This window comes from Symphalangus syndactylus, chromosome 17, assembly GCF_028878055.3.
Source record: "Symphalangus syndactylus isolate Jambi chromosome 17, NHGRI_mSymSyn1-v2.1_pri, whole genome shotgun sequence".
NCBI lineage: Eukaryota > Metazoa > Chordata > Mammalia > Primates > Hylobatidae > Symphalangus > Symphalangus syndactylus.
This window is the reverse complement of record NC_072439.2, coordinates 15,065,474-15,078,365: the sequence shown is the minus strand read 5'-3', so window position 1 is coordinate 15,078,365 and position 12,892 is coordinate 15,065,474. Positions and strand designations below refer to the sequence as shown.

The following is a 12,892-nucleotide window of genomic DNA, read 5'->3' as shown; positions in this document are numbered from 1 at the left end:
TCAGGTCAGGGTCACCCCACCAGGAAGAAAAACAAAGTAGGCTCTGCAAACCTGGCCGCTGCAATGGCCGCTGGGAAACTCCGAGCTTAATTTAGGTTCCTTGTTAAATTATTCATTATCTCCTCTCTCTTCTCCTGTTTATGACTTCCGCCTTATCATTTTGTTCCCCGGGTTAATGCTTTTTGTTTATCTGCATCTTTGGCCCGGAATGAATGAATCAACAATTTTGGAGAAAAAAAAAAATCTAAAGTTGAGTTCCTTTGTTGGGCACCAGGTCTTCTCCAAATATGTGCCTTGAGAAAATAAATGCTTTCGACGTGATCAAAACACAAGGACTGATGTGCAACCTTGTTTGGTGGCTGTGAGCCCTCCAACCCCCTTACCTTTGTCAATATCCCCCTTTTATTTTTTACTTCTGCTCTGTTTTTTTTTTATTTTTATTTTATTTTTGAGATGGAGTCTCGCTCTGTCGCCCAGGCTAGAGTGTGCAGTGGCGTGATGTTGGTTCACTGCAACCTCCGCCTCCCGGGTTCAAGAGTTTCTCCTGCCTCAGCCTCCCAACTAGCTGAGACTACACGCACCTGCCACCACACTCGGCTAATTTTTGTATTTTTAGTAGAGATGGGGTTTCACCATGTTGGCCATGCTGGTCTCGAACTCCTGACCTCAAGTGATCTGCCCACCTTGGCTTCCGAAAGTGCTGGGATTACAGGCATGAGTCACCAGGCCTGGCCTCTTTTTTCTTATTATTCCGTCTTCAGGCACCAATGGCAGCCAGGCAGCCACATAATAGCAATTCATCATCACACCCTCCTTAGGAGCAGGGGCTACCTTGCCCCATTTTACAGATGAGAGCTGAGATCTAGAGGCAAATCCATTCTACAGATGGGGAAAGTGAGGCTCAGGGTCTCGCACAGCAAGTCAGTGTTTTAGCTGGGTTCCAGCTGTGGCTCGTCCTGACTCCAGGGAAGCAGGGGGTGGTAATTAGGTGAGATCTGTGTAAAATGCTTACTCTATAAGAAGTGCCCCATCATCCATTCATTCATGTGTTCAACCTACAGAGGGATCTCTGGAGCCACACTGAAGTGTAACTAGAATAAAAACGGGATAATGGGATCAGGCGCGGTGGCTCACGCTTGTAATCCCAGCACTTTGGGAGGCCGAGGTGGACAGATCACCTGAGGTCAGGAGTTCAAGACCAGCCTGGCCAACATGGTGTAACACCGTCTCTAACAAAAATACAAAAATTAGCCAGGCGTGGTGACAGCACGCCTGTAATTCCAGCTACTCCGGAGGCTGAGACAGGAGAATAGCTTGATTCCAGGAGGCGGAGGTTACAGTGAACCGCGATCACGCCACTGCATTCCAGCCTGGGCGACAGAGTGAGACTCCGACTCAGAAACAAACAAAAAACAACAAAAAACCGGGATAATGGGATAGAGTGGAGTGGGGAGTGGCTGGTAGCTGTTGTCAGGGAGGGCTTCTCCCAGGCGCTGCTTATTTGAGCAGAAATTGTAAAGATGAGAAGGGGAAGATCTTGGATGCTCGTTAGAGGAACTGTAAGAAGCTGGCTGAGGCGGGAGGATCACCTGAGCCCAGGAGTTTGAAGCTGCAGTGAGCTATGATCATACCACTGTACTGAGGCCTAGGTGGCAGACCCCATCTCTTAAAAAGCAAAGAAGGAGCAGCTGGTTTTTCTGGAGCATTGACATGGCGGGGGGGAGGGGACAGGGTAGTGGACGCCAATGTGAAACGGCGAGCTGCAGAGAGGAGGCGGGATTTTATTCCAAGGGTACTGGGGAGCCCTGGCAGAGTTTAGAGCAGCGCACAGAAAGTGCCATGCTCTTTGCACCCAGGACGCCAGGGCTCTCGCATGGACAGTAGCCCCAGGGGCCCTTCCCGCCGCCGCCGCCCCCACCCCCACCACCACCACCACCGCAGCCGCCCACGTGTCCCGCGAAGCCCCGCGCCCCACGTGCTCTCGCGGCCCTTTAACCACCCCGGGGCCACGTGACCGCGCTGTGCAGTCCCATTGGCGGGGGGGCGTGGCGGCCGCACGGCTGCGCAGTGACGCGCACGGGCCGGCCCTGCCCCCGACCCGGCGGCGGCGGCGGCGGCGCTGGCGGAAGGGATGACGTCACCGGCTGGGGGGGCGCGCGAGCCGGCGCGAGGGGAGCGCGAGCCGCAGTGAGTGTCCTCGCGCCGCCCGCCCGGTAGCCCGGCCGGCGCGCGCACGCCGCGAGCCGCTGGCGCTCGGGCTCCGCTCGGATCCCATGCAACAGCCAGGATGTGAAGCGGGGCAGAGCCGGGGGAGCCCAGCCCAGCCAGCCTCCAGGTAAAGCCGAAAAAAAAAAAATCATGGATTCGAGGAAAAAAAAATGCAGGCGCTCCAAGGGGGGTCTTGGAGGCAGCCGAGTGGGCAGCGCGCCGGCTTTGTGCCGGGGAAGCCTGCACGGCCATTGTGCTCGGAGGATGCTCGGCTGCAGCCAGTTGCACGCCCAGCCGCTGCGCCCCGGTAGCTGCGCCCGGACAATGCCCCGAGGGACTGGGCCGGGGCCGCGCTGGGGGCGCTCGGCAGGCGGGGCTGGGGGGCTTCGTCCGCGGCGTGGGAGGGGGCTGGGCTGGAAGCGCCCGGAGCGCGGCGTTGGAAGCTGCCCAGCGCCGCCGGCTGCACCACCCCGGGCTGCGGGCGGGGCAGGGGCGCGGAGGGGGGCGCGCGTGTGTGCGGAGCGGGTGCCGGCCCCGGCGGCGCCCGGCCTGGGTCCCCGGGCGGGTCCTGGAGGCAGGGGGCGCTGTGCCGGAGGATGGGGGGCGTGCGGGCGCCCCGGAGCGGAGAGGAGCCGGGACGGGTGGCTCGAGGCGGGGTGGCTCCAGGGCTGCTGCGCCCGCCGCCTTCCCTCTCTAGATCCCCCTCCCCTGGAGACCCCCGAGTCTACGCCGTCTCCCCTGGCGCACTCCAGGCCCTGTCGTTGCCTTATGGGAGGTCGCCCCTCCGGCACTCGGGCATTGCCCCACCCTTCTGCGGCCCCGGCGCCCCCTTCCAGCCTCCCCACCCAGGGGAGAGCCTCAGCCCCCAGCCCCGGGGCTCTGGCAGGCAGACGCGCACGCCCAGCACCCCAGTCTCCTCTCCGCGCTGGGGGCCCCGTGGGGATCCCGAGAGTGGGGAAGCCGCCCCTGGAACCGCCAGCCCCGCGAGTTCCGCACTCCCCGGGAGCCCCCTGGGGGCTGCGAGGGGGAGGGGCGGTGACGTCATCCCGGGGGCGGGGCCGTCGGCACCGGGTTAAAGGGGGCGCGGGGCGTGCCCTGAGGGGAGCCCCTCAGGTTAGAGTGCCCGCGCCGTGAGTGCGAGGGTTCGGCCGGGCTGCGGCCAAGTTCACCGCTCTTTATGGGAATCTCTCCTAAAATTAAGATCCTCTCTTCGGACCTCCCCCTACAAATCCTGGACATTTCCCACCAATTCCCCCCCTTCCCAAATTGGGGAACTCTCCTTTGGCTGCTTTCTCTCCAGAATTCTCAAATTAGGGAACCTTTCCCACAAACTGGGATTCTTTTTTTCAACCACACCCCCCGCCCCAAATCTGGGACCACCTCCTTCGGTTGACCCTCTTTCCCCAATCTCAAATCGTCTTCTCGTGGGTCCCTAAATATGCAGCTTCCAAGAACGCCCCTTCCTCTGCAACCCTTCTTCAAATCTAGTCACCTCCTGGGACCTCATTCCCCCAAATTAACAAACCTTCCAGCGCCACATGGGGGTGCCTTGCCTCCCCCTTCTGGGCTCAGCTGGGATTCCCCTTACCCCCCCCCCGTCACAACCTAGGGGAGCCCCCTTCTGAGCATGGGGTCCTCCTGCCTCTGGCCGAGCCCCTAAAAACACATCCCGGCAGCCGCGGCTGGTGAAGCGGGTGTCCGGGGTGTCCGAGGTGTCCGAGTCCCGGCTGAGCAGTAGGGATAATACCTAGAAGCGGGAGGAGGCAGGAAGAGACCCCTAGGGTCCCAAGGACAGGGACCCACCCGCTCCGGGCTCCCGTCCGCCACCACCCGGACTTTGGCTGCTGGGATTCTGGCCTCCTCTGGGTGCCCCCCTATCGCTGCTGCCTTTGGGGTGCAGGGGGTGACGGCGCCTCTTTGTCTGGGGCGTCCTTCTTCCCTCTTTCTGCCGCCTTTCGCCCGGGAGAAGGAAGCCAGCCCGCGCCTCTGCTCCTGAGATACCAGCGGCAGCTGCTGGAGCGTTTATTAATGGCCTAGGGACTTGGTCGAATCTGCCATTTGCATAAGTCCCCTCCCTCTCCCAGGGTCCCTTCCTTTGTGCCCCCTCCCCCTGCCAATCGCGCCTGCCTTCTGTCCCTCTGCTCTTCTTTCTCTGCCAGCTGATATTTTGGCGGTGGAAGGCAGGCAGCTGGGGCTGGGGGCGGCTGCTTCCCGCCCTCAAATCCCACAGCCCCCCAGCTTGGGCCTGACTGAGTCCCCACCTGGGCATCCCCCCCACCCCCCTGCTGCCCTCCACAAAGCCTTCCGTGGGGCATCTCTTTCTGGCTGGCAGGCTGGCGGAGTCTTCATTCTTCCCCTCCAGAAAGCAGGGTCCTGCCCTGTTCCCCAGGCCCGGGGGACACCCTCATCATGACGGTGCACTTCTGCATGGGGGCTAGGCCTCCCAGCCCCCTGGGGGCCAGCACCCGCCATACTGCATCACCCTGAGAGTTGTTCTAATTGGGCTCAGGCAAACAAAACGTCGCGGGAGACCCAGGCTGCCTGGTGAGCTCACGCACTTTTCTATTTCTGCCACCCTGGCCGATGACATCGCCCCTATGCCCCCAGGGGGTGACAGAGACTGGTACTGTCAGTGGTCGTCCAGATGCCGTCCCGAGAGGCGGTGGACTGGCCCGCTCCCCACTCCCCGCAGGAGATGGGTGACAGGTCATTTTGGTGTGGCCCGGCTGTGGCGCTGGAGGGTGCTGCTGGTTGGCAGGTCAGCTCCGGGGATGATTTCCCCCTCACCAGGAAACCTTGAGAGCCTCTGAAGTCTGCGTGAGGTGGCGACGGAGAAGGGGACATTCAAACCCCAGGTTCCTGCCTGCTGCCAGCAGAGAAAAAAAAAAATCACTCGTTATACCCCGGTTGAGCGTTCAGTGCGCCTTTTCCCTGCCTTCCAGGGGATTTCAGGCATCGTCCAGTGTCCATGGACCCTGCTTGGAGACACAAGTCCATTTTCCCCCAGTTTCCACCGTGGAACAGGGGGAAGCTTCGTGGATGCCAGGGATTTCGTGGTAGCATCTGGGTGGGCAGACCTGGAGCCATCACTGTGCACCTATTTTTTTCTTCTTTGGGTCACACAGAGCCTGGGGCTCTGCCTGGGTTTCCCAGCCCTGGTACCAGTCTAGAGGCAAATCTATCTCTGCTCATCAAACGTCTGTCTGGGAGGTGACTTGGTTTCCCCCTCTGCCTTCAGGGTTGGCGTTGAACAGCGGTTCACAGATGTCTGAGGGCAGCGCTCACCTCCACTTGCCAAGACGGGGAGACCTGTGGCTTCGCTGATTATTCCAGCGGCTGCATGGCCCCAATACAGTAGTTAGCGGGATGGCTGGAGAGGGACGGGCAGGGACGGGCAGGGACGGTGTGACTTGGTGGCGCGACGTGGCATTTCTACCCGAGCGCCCCGTGGCCCCGCGTTCACCTGCTTTCTGTGACGGTGCAGCCGCCGTGTGCGTGGGGAAAGAAGCGGGGCGGGGAGAGAGTTCGGGATGGGGGCGAGCGGGAGGGAAAATCCTAAAAATAAAAAGGGATATTTATAAACCCAGCGGGTTTGGGGGATAATTGACAAAGCTTAATGTTTTTCGGCTGAGAGCAGTTCCTTCCCCCTGCTACCCATTAGGCTCCATTTGCAGAGTCGGTCGGAGCCACGGGAAGATCTTGAGATGAGCTTTAGGTTTGGCGGGCGCTGTGCCCACCGCTGTGGCCCCCTTCTGGGAGGGTCTCGTGCTTTCTGGAAGGAGGCAGGGGTCCCAGAAAGGGGCACTCCCCAGCTCTCCTCTGCATCCAGGGCAGGCTCCTGGCTCACCTTCCAATGGGTGGGCGTCCTCTTAGAATTTGCAAGGAGGATGAGAACCCCTCTCAGGCAAAGCCTGTGCAGGTTGCCCTTCCTCCGTCCTTCCCTGCGGCAAAAGATGCCCAAGGAGGGGAATTTGAAGAGACCACCCCCCGCCGCCCCACCCTCCACCGCTCACCAGGCAGAGTGGCTTAGCCTCCGGGGGGGACAGGAGGAGAGGAGATTAAGACCTAACTGCTATTCCTCGCAGGATTCCTGTGGCAAGCTGATATAAAACAAAACAAAACAAAACAAAAAAAAACCAAAAATTCACCATGGGTTCACGGACAAAGGCATGTATCTGGGGCTTGAAGGTTTCAAGGGCTTTTTAAACTGTGAATTTTGTCATCTTCACACCTTACCTTGCTCTGGAATCGGAAAGCTGCCGGCTTTCGGCTTGTGGCTTGAGGGGCAGAGGAGAGGGGGTGCCGGAAGGTGGTTGAGGCTCAAATGCATGTCATCTTATCACCAGGTGACATTCTGAATTGAGGAAGGGGGACCACGGAGAGAGGAAGTGAAGCATAGGGGATGTGATCGAGGGAAAGGGTGGCTGTTGTCTCACACAGACAGTGGCAGCCCCAAAATGTCTAGGAAACAGGTGACACCCGGGTGTCTCTAACCCTGAGGTTCAAGAGTGTGGAGTGTGTGGTTTCCCCCCGCCCCCCCTTTTCCTTTAAAGAAAGAAAAGACTCTCAACCAAAAAGGGAAGAAAAAAAAACCCCCGGCGTACCATTTCTGTCTTGTCTCTGGCTGATATTTGAGAAGCGCTGGGGAGGGGGTTGTGTGTGGGGAATTTGAAAAATCAATTGGCTTACACTTCTGCAAAGGCGAAAATTAACGGGTAGGAGTGATTCACGGACAGGCCCTCCACTTTCACATCGCTTTATTTTTGTCTCTCTCTCTTTTTCTTTTTCCTCCTCCTCCTCCTCTTCCTCCTCCATGGAGTTGCCGGTCCCCCAACATCGTGGCCTGGCCAGACTGGACCTGGGGGCTGGTGCTATTCTGGGCTAGCCCTGGAATCCCCTCTTCTGTTCCCCGGAATCAAGGCACACTCGGCACCCCGCGGAGGCCGAGGGGATATTCCACATCTGAAAATAAACCCAGGTTTCTGTGCGGCTTCCTGTTTCCTTCTGATTCCCACGGATCCCACCCTGGTTGGGGCTTCAGAGCTTGGATTTTTGGATCATGGGGACTCCCTCCTCCCGTCCCCATCGCCGTAACTGGGGCTGGATCACAAATGTCCCGTTTCATGGGAACAGAGTTCGTCTCGTACTCTATGTTACCTGGGTGGCCTTGCTCCTTCTAAGTTGTTTTTGATCTTTGCCATAAGCCCGTTGTAGGAAGGGCCAGGTGTCTCCTGTTCCCTCCACCTGGAGAAATGAAAATTCTCCTTTTTCTCCTAGATCTCACCTGCCTGCCTTCCTTCCTTCCTTCCTGGATGACTTCCCCTCTGTCCTTTCAGTTCTCCGTGCAGGAGCTTCCTCACTTACAGAATGAGGTTACCCCCTCTGGGTTCCAGGTCAGAGCTCTGACTTGAGCCACCGGCCCCAGTTGAGCTGTGCAAACTAGGGTGGGTTGCCTGACCTCTCTGTGTTCTCATCTCTAAGATCAGTACAGTCGCAGTCCACGTCGCGGCGAGCCTTGACATGAAATGCTGTGAGTAACGCGCCTCCCCTGGCTCTCAACGCGTCCGCTGTCAGTCGCATGCATCCTTCCTTCCGCTCCTGGACGCCCAGACGGGTATTCGGCGGGCGGAGAAGCCACGGCTCTGGAAGCCTGGGACCCTCGGATGAGGCAGGCTGTGGGGAGAGAGGCTGGGAGGATGGCCCATCGTCGCGCTGTCACGTGGGTAATTGAGAGTTAGCGGAAATTCAGGGGTTCTGGGGAAGCGAGGTTGGCGCGTCTCTGTGTGTATAATTTAATGCCGCTTATAATTAACCCCCGTGATCAGCAAATGAGGGGATGTCGGGGGGATAATAACAGCTGCTCCAACTATTTAGAGTTGGCGCCCCGTGCCAGGCCCTCTGCTAAGTAAGCAAGTCAGTAGCATCCTCGTCTCCTCCAACCTGCTATCCCCTGTCAGCGGAGTTGCTGTGATCTGAGCCCTATTTTGCAGAGAGGGAAACTGAGGCACAGGGAGGGGCCTCCACTGGCCTGAGGTCACTTCACACAGCCCACAAGCTGTTGGCTGCCACAACCTGGATTCCTGACGCCTGGAAGGAGCTCTGCCCGATTGTCAAGGATGTTGGTTTGGATAGCAGTCCGTCTGCTGAGGGGACCACCTAAATCGCTACAGAGATAACCCCCCGCCCCCCACACACACCCCAGGGCTCTCGACTGCCTTTTCTCAGAGGTTAAGAGCAAGGATGCTGGATTGAGGCTGCACGGGGTTCAAATCCCGGCTCTGCCAACTTGTTGGCTGTGTGACCTGGGGCAAGTTGCTCAACCTCTCTGTGCTTCCATTTTCCTCATCTGTCTATTGAGAAGAGTAACAGTGCCCAACTGGAGGGATTGTTAGGAGGAAGAAATGAGTTAACGTGTGTAAGCGCAGATCCAGAACGGCACCTAGAATGTAGCCGCTGCCTCTACTCTGTTTTTGTTATTATTTTTGACAACATGGGAGCTACGTTGATATGTTGAAGGACCCGCCCAAGAGGGGCTCTCCAGTGTCCGCCCCCGCCCTCAGCCCCCCGATGGGGTCCAGCACCAGGGAGATGTCAGGATGACTCAGCCACTGCAAACTGGGGCGTTCCCCTTCACTGGCTGCTTAATCAAGGCCGCCCCACTTCTGCGGCAGGACTGGGCGCCTGGCGGGAGCTGAACCATAGGGGGGCCCGGATGGTGGACAGGGAGGACACGTGGCTGCCTTGGGAGCTCCGGGCACTCCAGAGACTCCAGATGTGGCTCCCAACTTCCAGAGCCCCTGGTGGGCCCGAGTGATCACCAAAGGGGGGAGTTTGGGGGGATTTGGGGCTTTGACAGCAGTCATTTGATGGGCACTCAGGAAAGTGATCGGTTGACAAGCATGATGTGCGAGCGAGCATGCATGCATTCATTCGAATATTCACCAGTTCACTCATTCATTCCATCAGGATTGCTGGAAACCTGCTGCTAAGGAACTTGGGAGCCAGAATCTAAGCAGCTGTGGGGCTTGGGCTAGTAATAAAGCTGTTCTGTGCCTCAGTTTCCTGATCTGTAAAATGGGTGCTTTGACATTGCCTCTATCATGAGTGGAGACAGATGAACAGGTGTGGGGGGCACCAGGGACAAAGACTGAGAGTGGCACCTACTGCTTTGTGGCTGGAGGTGAGGGGGGCACAAACAAGGAGAGTTGACTTTAGCTGGGGAAGACCACACAGGTCCCCCCACCCCAAGGAGTTCGAATCGCAGTGTGTGTGTGTGTGTGTGTGTGTGTGTGTGTGCGCGCGTGTGTGAGACAGGACTCACTGTTATGCTCAGGCTGGAGTGCAGTGATGCCATCATGGCTCACTGCAGTGTCTTAACTCTTGGGCTCAAGCAATCCTCCCACCTCAGCCTCCCAAGTAGCTGGGGACTATAGGTGTCCACCAGCATGCCCAGCTGACTTTTGTATTATTATTGGCCTCATTTTTTTCGTAGAGATGGGTTTCACCATATTGCCCAGGCTGGTCTCGAACTCCTGGGCTCAAGCTATCTGCCTGCCTTGGCCTCATAAAGTGCTGGGATTCCAGGTGTGAGCCACCACACCTGGCGAATTGGTATTTTTAATTTATTTTTTACTTTATTTTATTTATCTGAGACGGTCTTGCTGTGTCGCCAGGCTGGAGCACAGTGGCGTGATCTCAGCTCACTGCAGTCTCTGCCTCCCGGGTTCAAGTGGTTCTCCTGCCTCAGCCTCCCAAGTTGCTGGGATTACAGGCACCCGCCACCACGTCTGGCTAATTTCTGTATTTTTGGTAGAGATGGGGTTTCACCCTGTTGGCCAGGCTGGTCTCAAACTCCTGATCTCAAGTGATCCGCCTGCCTTGGCCTCCCAAAGTGCTGGGATTACAGGCGTGAGCCACTGCGTCTAACAAATTGCATTTTTTAGATGTGCAGCCAGAGTTCTCTGAAAGCCGACAGAGCTGGGCTGCCAACATCAGGATCAACAGAAAACCTGGAACGTTGGAAATGCTTCTTGGAACGGCTGTCAGGCCAAGGCCCAGAGAGGGAGAGCAACTTGCCCAAGACCGCACAGCCACGCCTGCCTGCCTGCTGCTGGGCCTTGCGCAGGAGGATGGACAGGGACCCCTTTCACCAGTCCAAAGGGAGAAACCGAGGCAGGAAGCCATGGCAGGTGTGTGATTCTCAAACCATAACGCCTGTCAGGGCTGGAGTGTCCGCTCCAGGGGGTCGTATGGGCCAAAAAGTCTCCTTCAACCTCCAAGGAAGCTCTGAACAGCTCCAGGGCCAAATCTGTTGGTTTTTCCAAGGAAAAGCAGAAATCTAGATTTTAAGTAAAATTGCCCAGTTTTGGCTGGGCATGATGGCTCACGCCTGTAATCCCAGCACTTTGGGAGACCAAGGCGGGCAGATCACCTGAGGTCAGAAGTTCGAGACCAGCCTGGCCAACATGGTGAAACCCCGCCTCTACTAAAAATACAAAAATTATCTAGGCGTGGTGGTGCATACCCGTAATTGCAGCTACTCGGGAGGCTGAGACAGGAGAATCGCTTGAACCTGGGAGGCGGAGGTTGCAGTGAGCTGGGATCATGCCACTGCGTTCCAGCCTGGGTGATAGAGTGAGACTCTGTCTCAAAAAAAAAAAAAAAAAAATTGCCCTATTTTAACATCCTTGGATTAACATGACACAGTAGTACAGAAATCCAGGGCCACCGTGGACTTTGACCCCTTCCCCAACAATGAAAAGTTGCGTGACCTCTGACACCTCCATTGCCATCCACGGGCCTCAGTTTCTGGGCCTGTGAAATGGGTTTAAGACTCCCAGCCACCTCCGCAGTTGTTTAGCGGCACCAGCGTGATAGCTTACAGAGAGTGCTGAGAACAGGGCCTGGGCCAGCGTCCGCGCTCGATAAACGTTGGCTCTGATTATATTAATATTGGTCATAATGATAAACTTGATTTAAATTAAATGCTGCGTAGAAGGAAGCCGGCTGTCCCGCGGGGCAGGGCTGTGAATTATCTACTGGCGGCAGGACCTGCCTCTCCATCCCTCGTTCTTTCTGTAGCGTACTCGTTTGCTCTCAGGGCTGGAGCCCCCGGGTTACCAGTATTATTCGTTGAGTGTACTGCTGTGGTTCTCAACCAGGGTCACTTTTGCTCCCCTGGGCACACTTGGCGACGTTTTTGGGTGTCATGTCTGGGGGGTGCTTCTGGTATGGAGTGGGTGGAAGCCAGAGATGCTACTTAACTCTGTGTAATGGCCAGGATGACCCCATCCCAGAGAATGACCCCACCCTCATGTCCACTGTGCTGAGATTTAGAAACCCGGATTTTGCCAGGTATGGTGGCTCAAGTCCGTAATCCCAACACTTTGGGAGGCTAAAGTGGGAGGATTGCTTGAGCCTAGGAGTTCAAGACCAGACTAGGCAACATAGTGAGACCTCATCTCTACAAAAAACTTAAAAAAAAATCAGCCAAGGGTTGGGGTGCACACGTATGGTCCCAGCTACTGGGGAGGCTGAGGTGGGAGGATTGCTTGAGCCTAAGAGTTTGAGGCTGCAGTGAGCTATGATTGCACCACTCCACTCCAGCATGCGCAACAGAGCAAGGCCTTCTCTTTTTTTTTTTTTTTTTTTGAGACGGAGTCTCGCTCTGTCACCCAGGCTGGAGTGCAGTGGTGTGATCTCGGCTCACTGCAAGCTCCGCCTCCCGGGTTCACGCCATTCTCCTGCCTCAGCCTCTCCGAGCAGCTGGGACTACAGGCGCCCGCCACCACGCCCGGCTAATTTTTTGTATTTTTAGTAGAGACGGGGTTTCACCGTGGTCTCCATCTCCTGACCTCGTGATCCGCCCGCCTCGGCCTCCCAAAGTGCTGGGATTACAAGCGTGAGCCACCGCGCCCGGCCTTCTCTTTTTTTAAAAAAAAAAAAAAAAAAGAAGCCCTGACTTATGCTCAAGACCCAAGACAGCGAGAGAAATCAGGCAGATGGTGCCTTTATCCCTGAGCGTCCACCCCACACACTCCCTGACGTCTGCGGGGCCAGAACACTTAGATCGCTAATGGGTTCCTTCTGCGCATCTGTCCTGGTTCCACCGCCCCATTGATTATTGGAAGTGGGTAATTGCCCCTGTCGGATGAATTCTAGAGAGTGAACTGCCGGGATTTCTGGCGACAGTGCTGGCTTCACCTCCCAGGTATCAGCAGGGTGCAGAGAGGCTGCCAGGTCCCAGGACTTTTTCTCTTGGCCCCACCTGGCCCTGGGAGCCCAGACTCTGGCCCTGCTGGGGAAGGGCATTGGGGGTCTGAATGCCCCAGGTTCAGATCCTGACAAAGGCCCTCCCTGGCTGTGTGAGATGACCTCATTATTTCCTTCCCCTGAGCCTCGGTTTTCTCATCTGTGAAATGGGGACGAGTCTTGCCTGCTGCATCACTGGGAATTCAATGGTGTCATGTTGATAATGGGGCCAGGAGCCCAAGGTGCACAGGAGGAGCCAGATGAGTCTACCCTCCCTCCCCCTAGCTTCGTGAACCGTTAGGGGTGATGATGTTGGAACCTCAAACCCACATTCTCCAAACAGCTGCAACAGAGGAGAACTAACCCAAGCGGGCGGAAAGTCCCCCGTGGTGGGGGTCGTTAATGCTCCGCCGCCAGTACCAGTGTGCCTGGC

General features: G+C 57.0%; 1 protein-coding gene and 1 long non-coding RNA gene across 8 annotated transcripts in view; one reads left to right on the top strand and one right to left on the bottom strand.

The window, feature by feature from the left end:
• Positions 1-2,187: 2,187 nt before the first annotated feature.
• Positions 2,188-12,892, top strand: part of PTPRS (protein tyrosine phosphatase receptor type S) — a 133,213-nt gene continuing 122,508 nt past the window's right edge. For all 7 annotated transcript variants that reach the window (XM_055251319.2, XM_055251317.2, XM_055251316.2 and 4 more), the window contains exon 1: positions 2,188-2,335. The gene's annotated coding sequence lies outside the window, so the exon portion shown is untranslated. The remainder of the gene's footprint in view (positions 2,336-12,892) is intronic.
• On the bottom strand, positions 4,202-6,670 carry LOC129467062 (uncharacterized). Its single transcript, XR_010116549.1, has 3 exons — positions 6,445-6,670; positions 6,222-6,308; positions 4,202-5,763 (listed from the first exon to the last, which is right to left on the bottom strand). It is a non-coding gene; the product is annotated as an uncharacterized lncRNA (long non-coding RNA).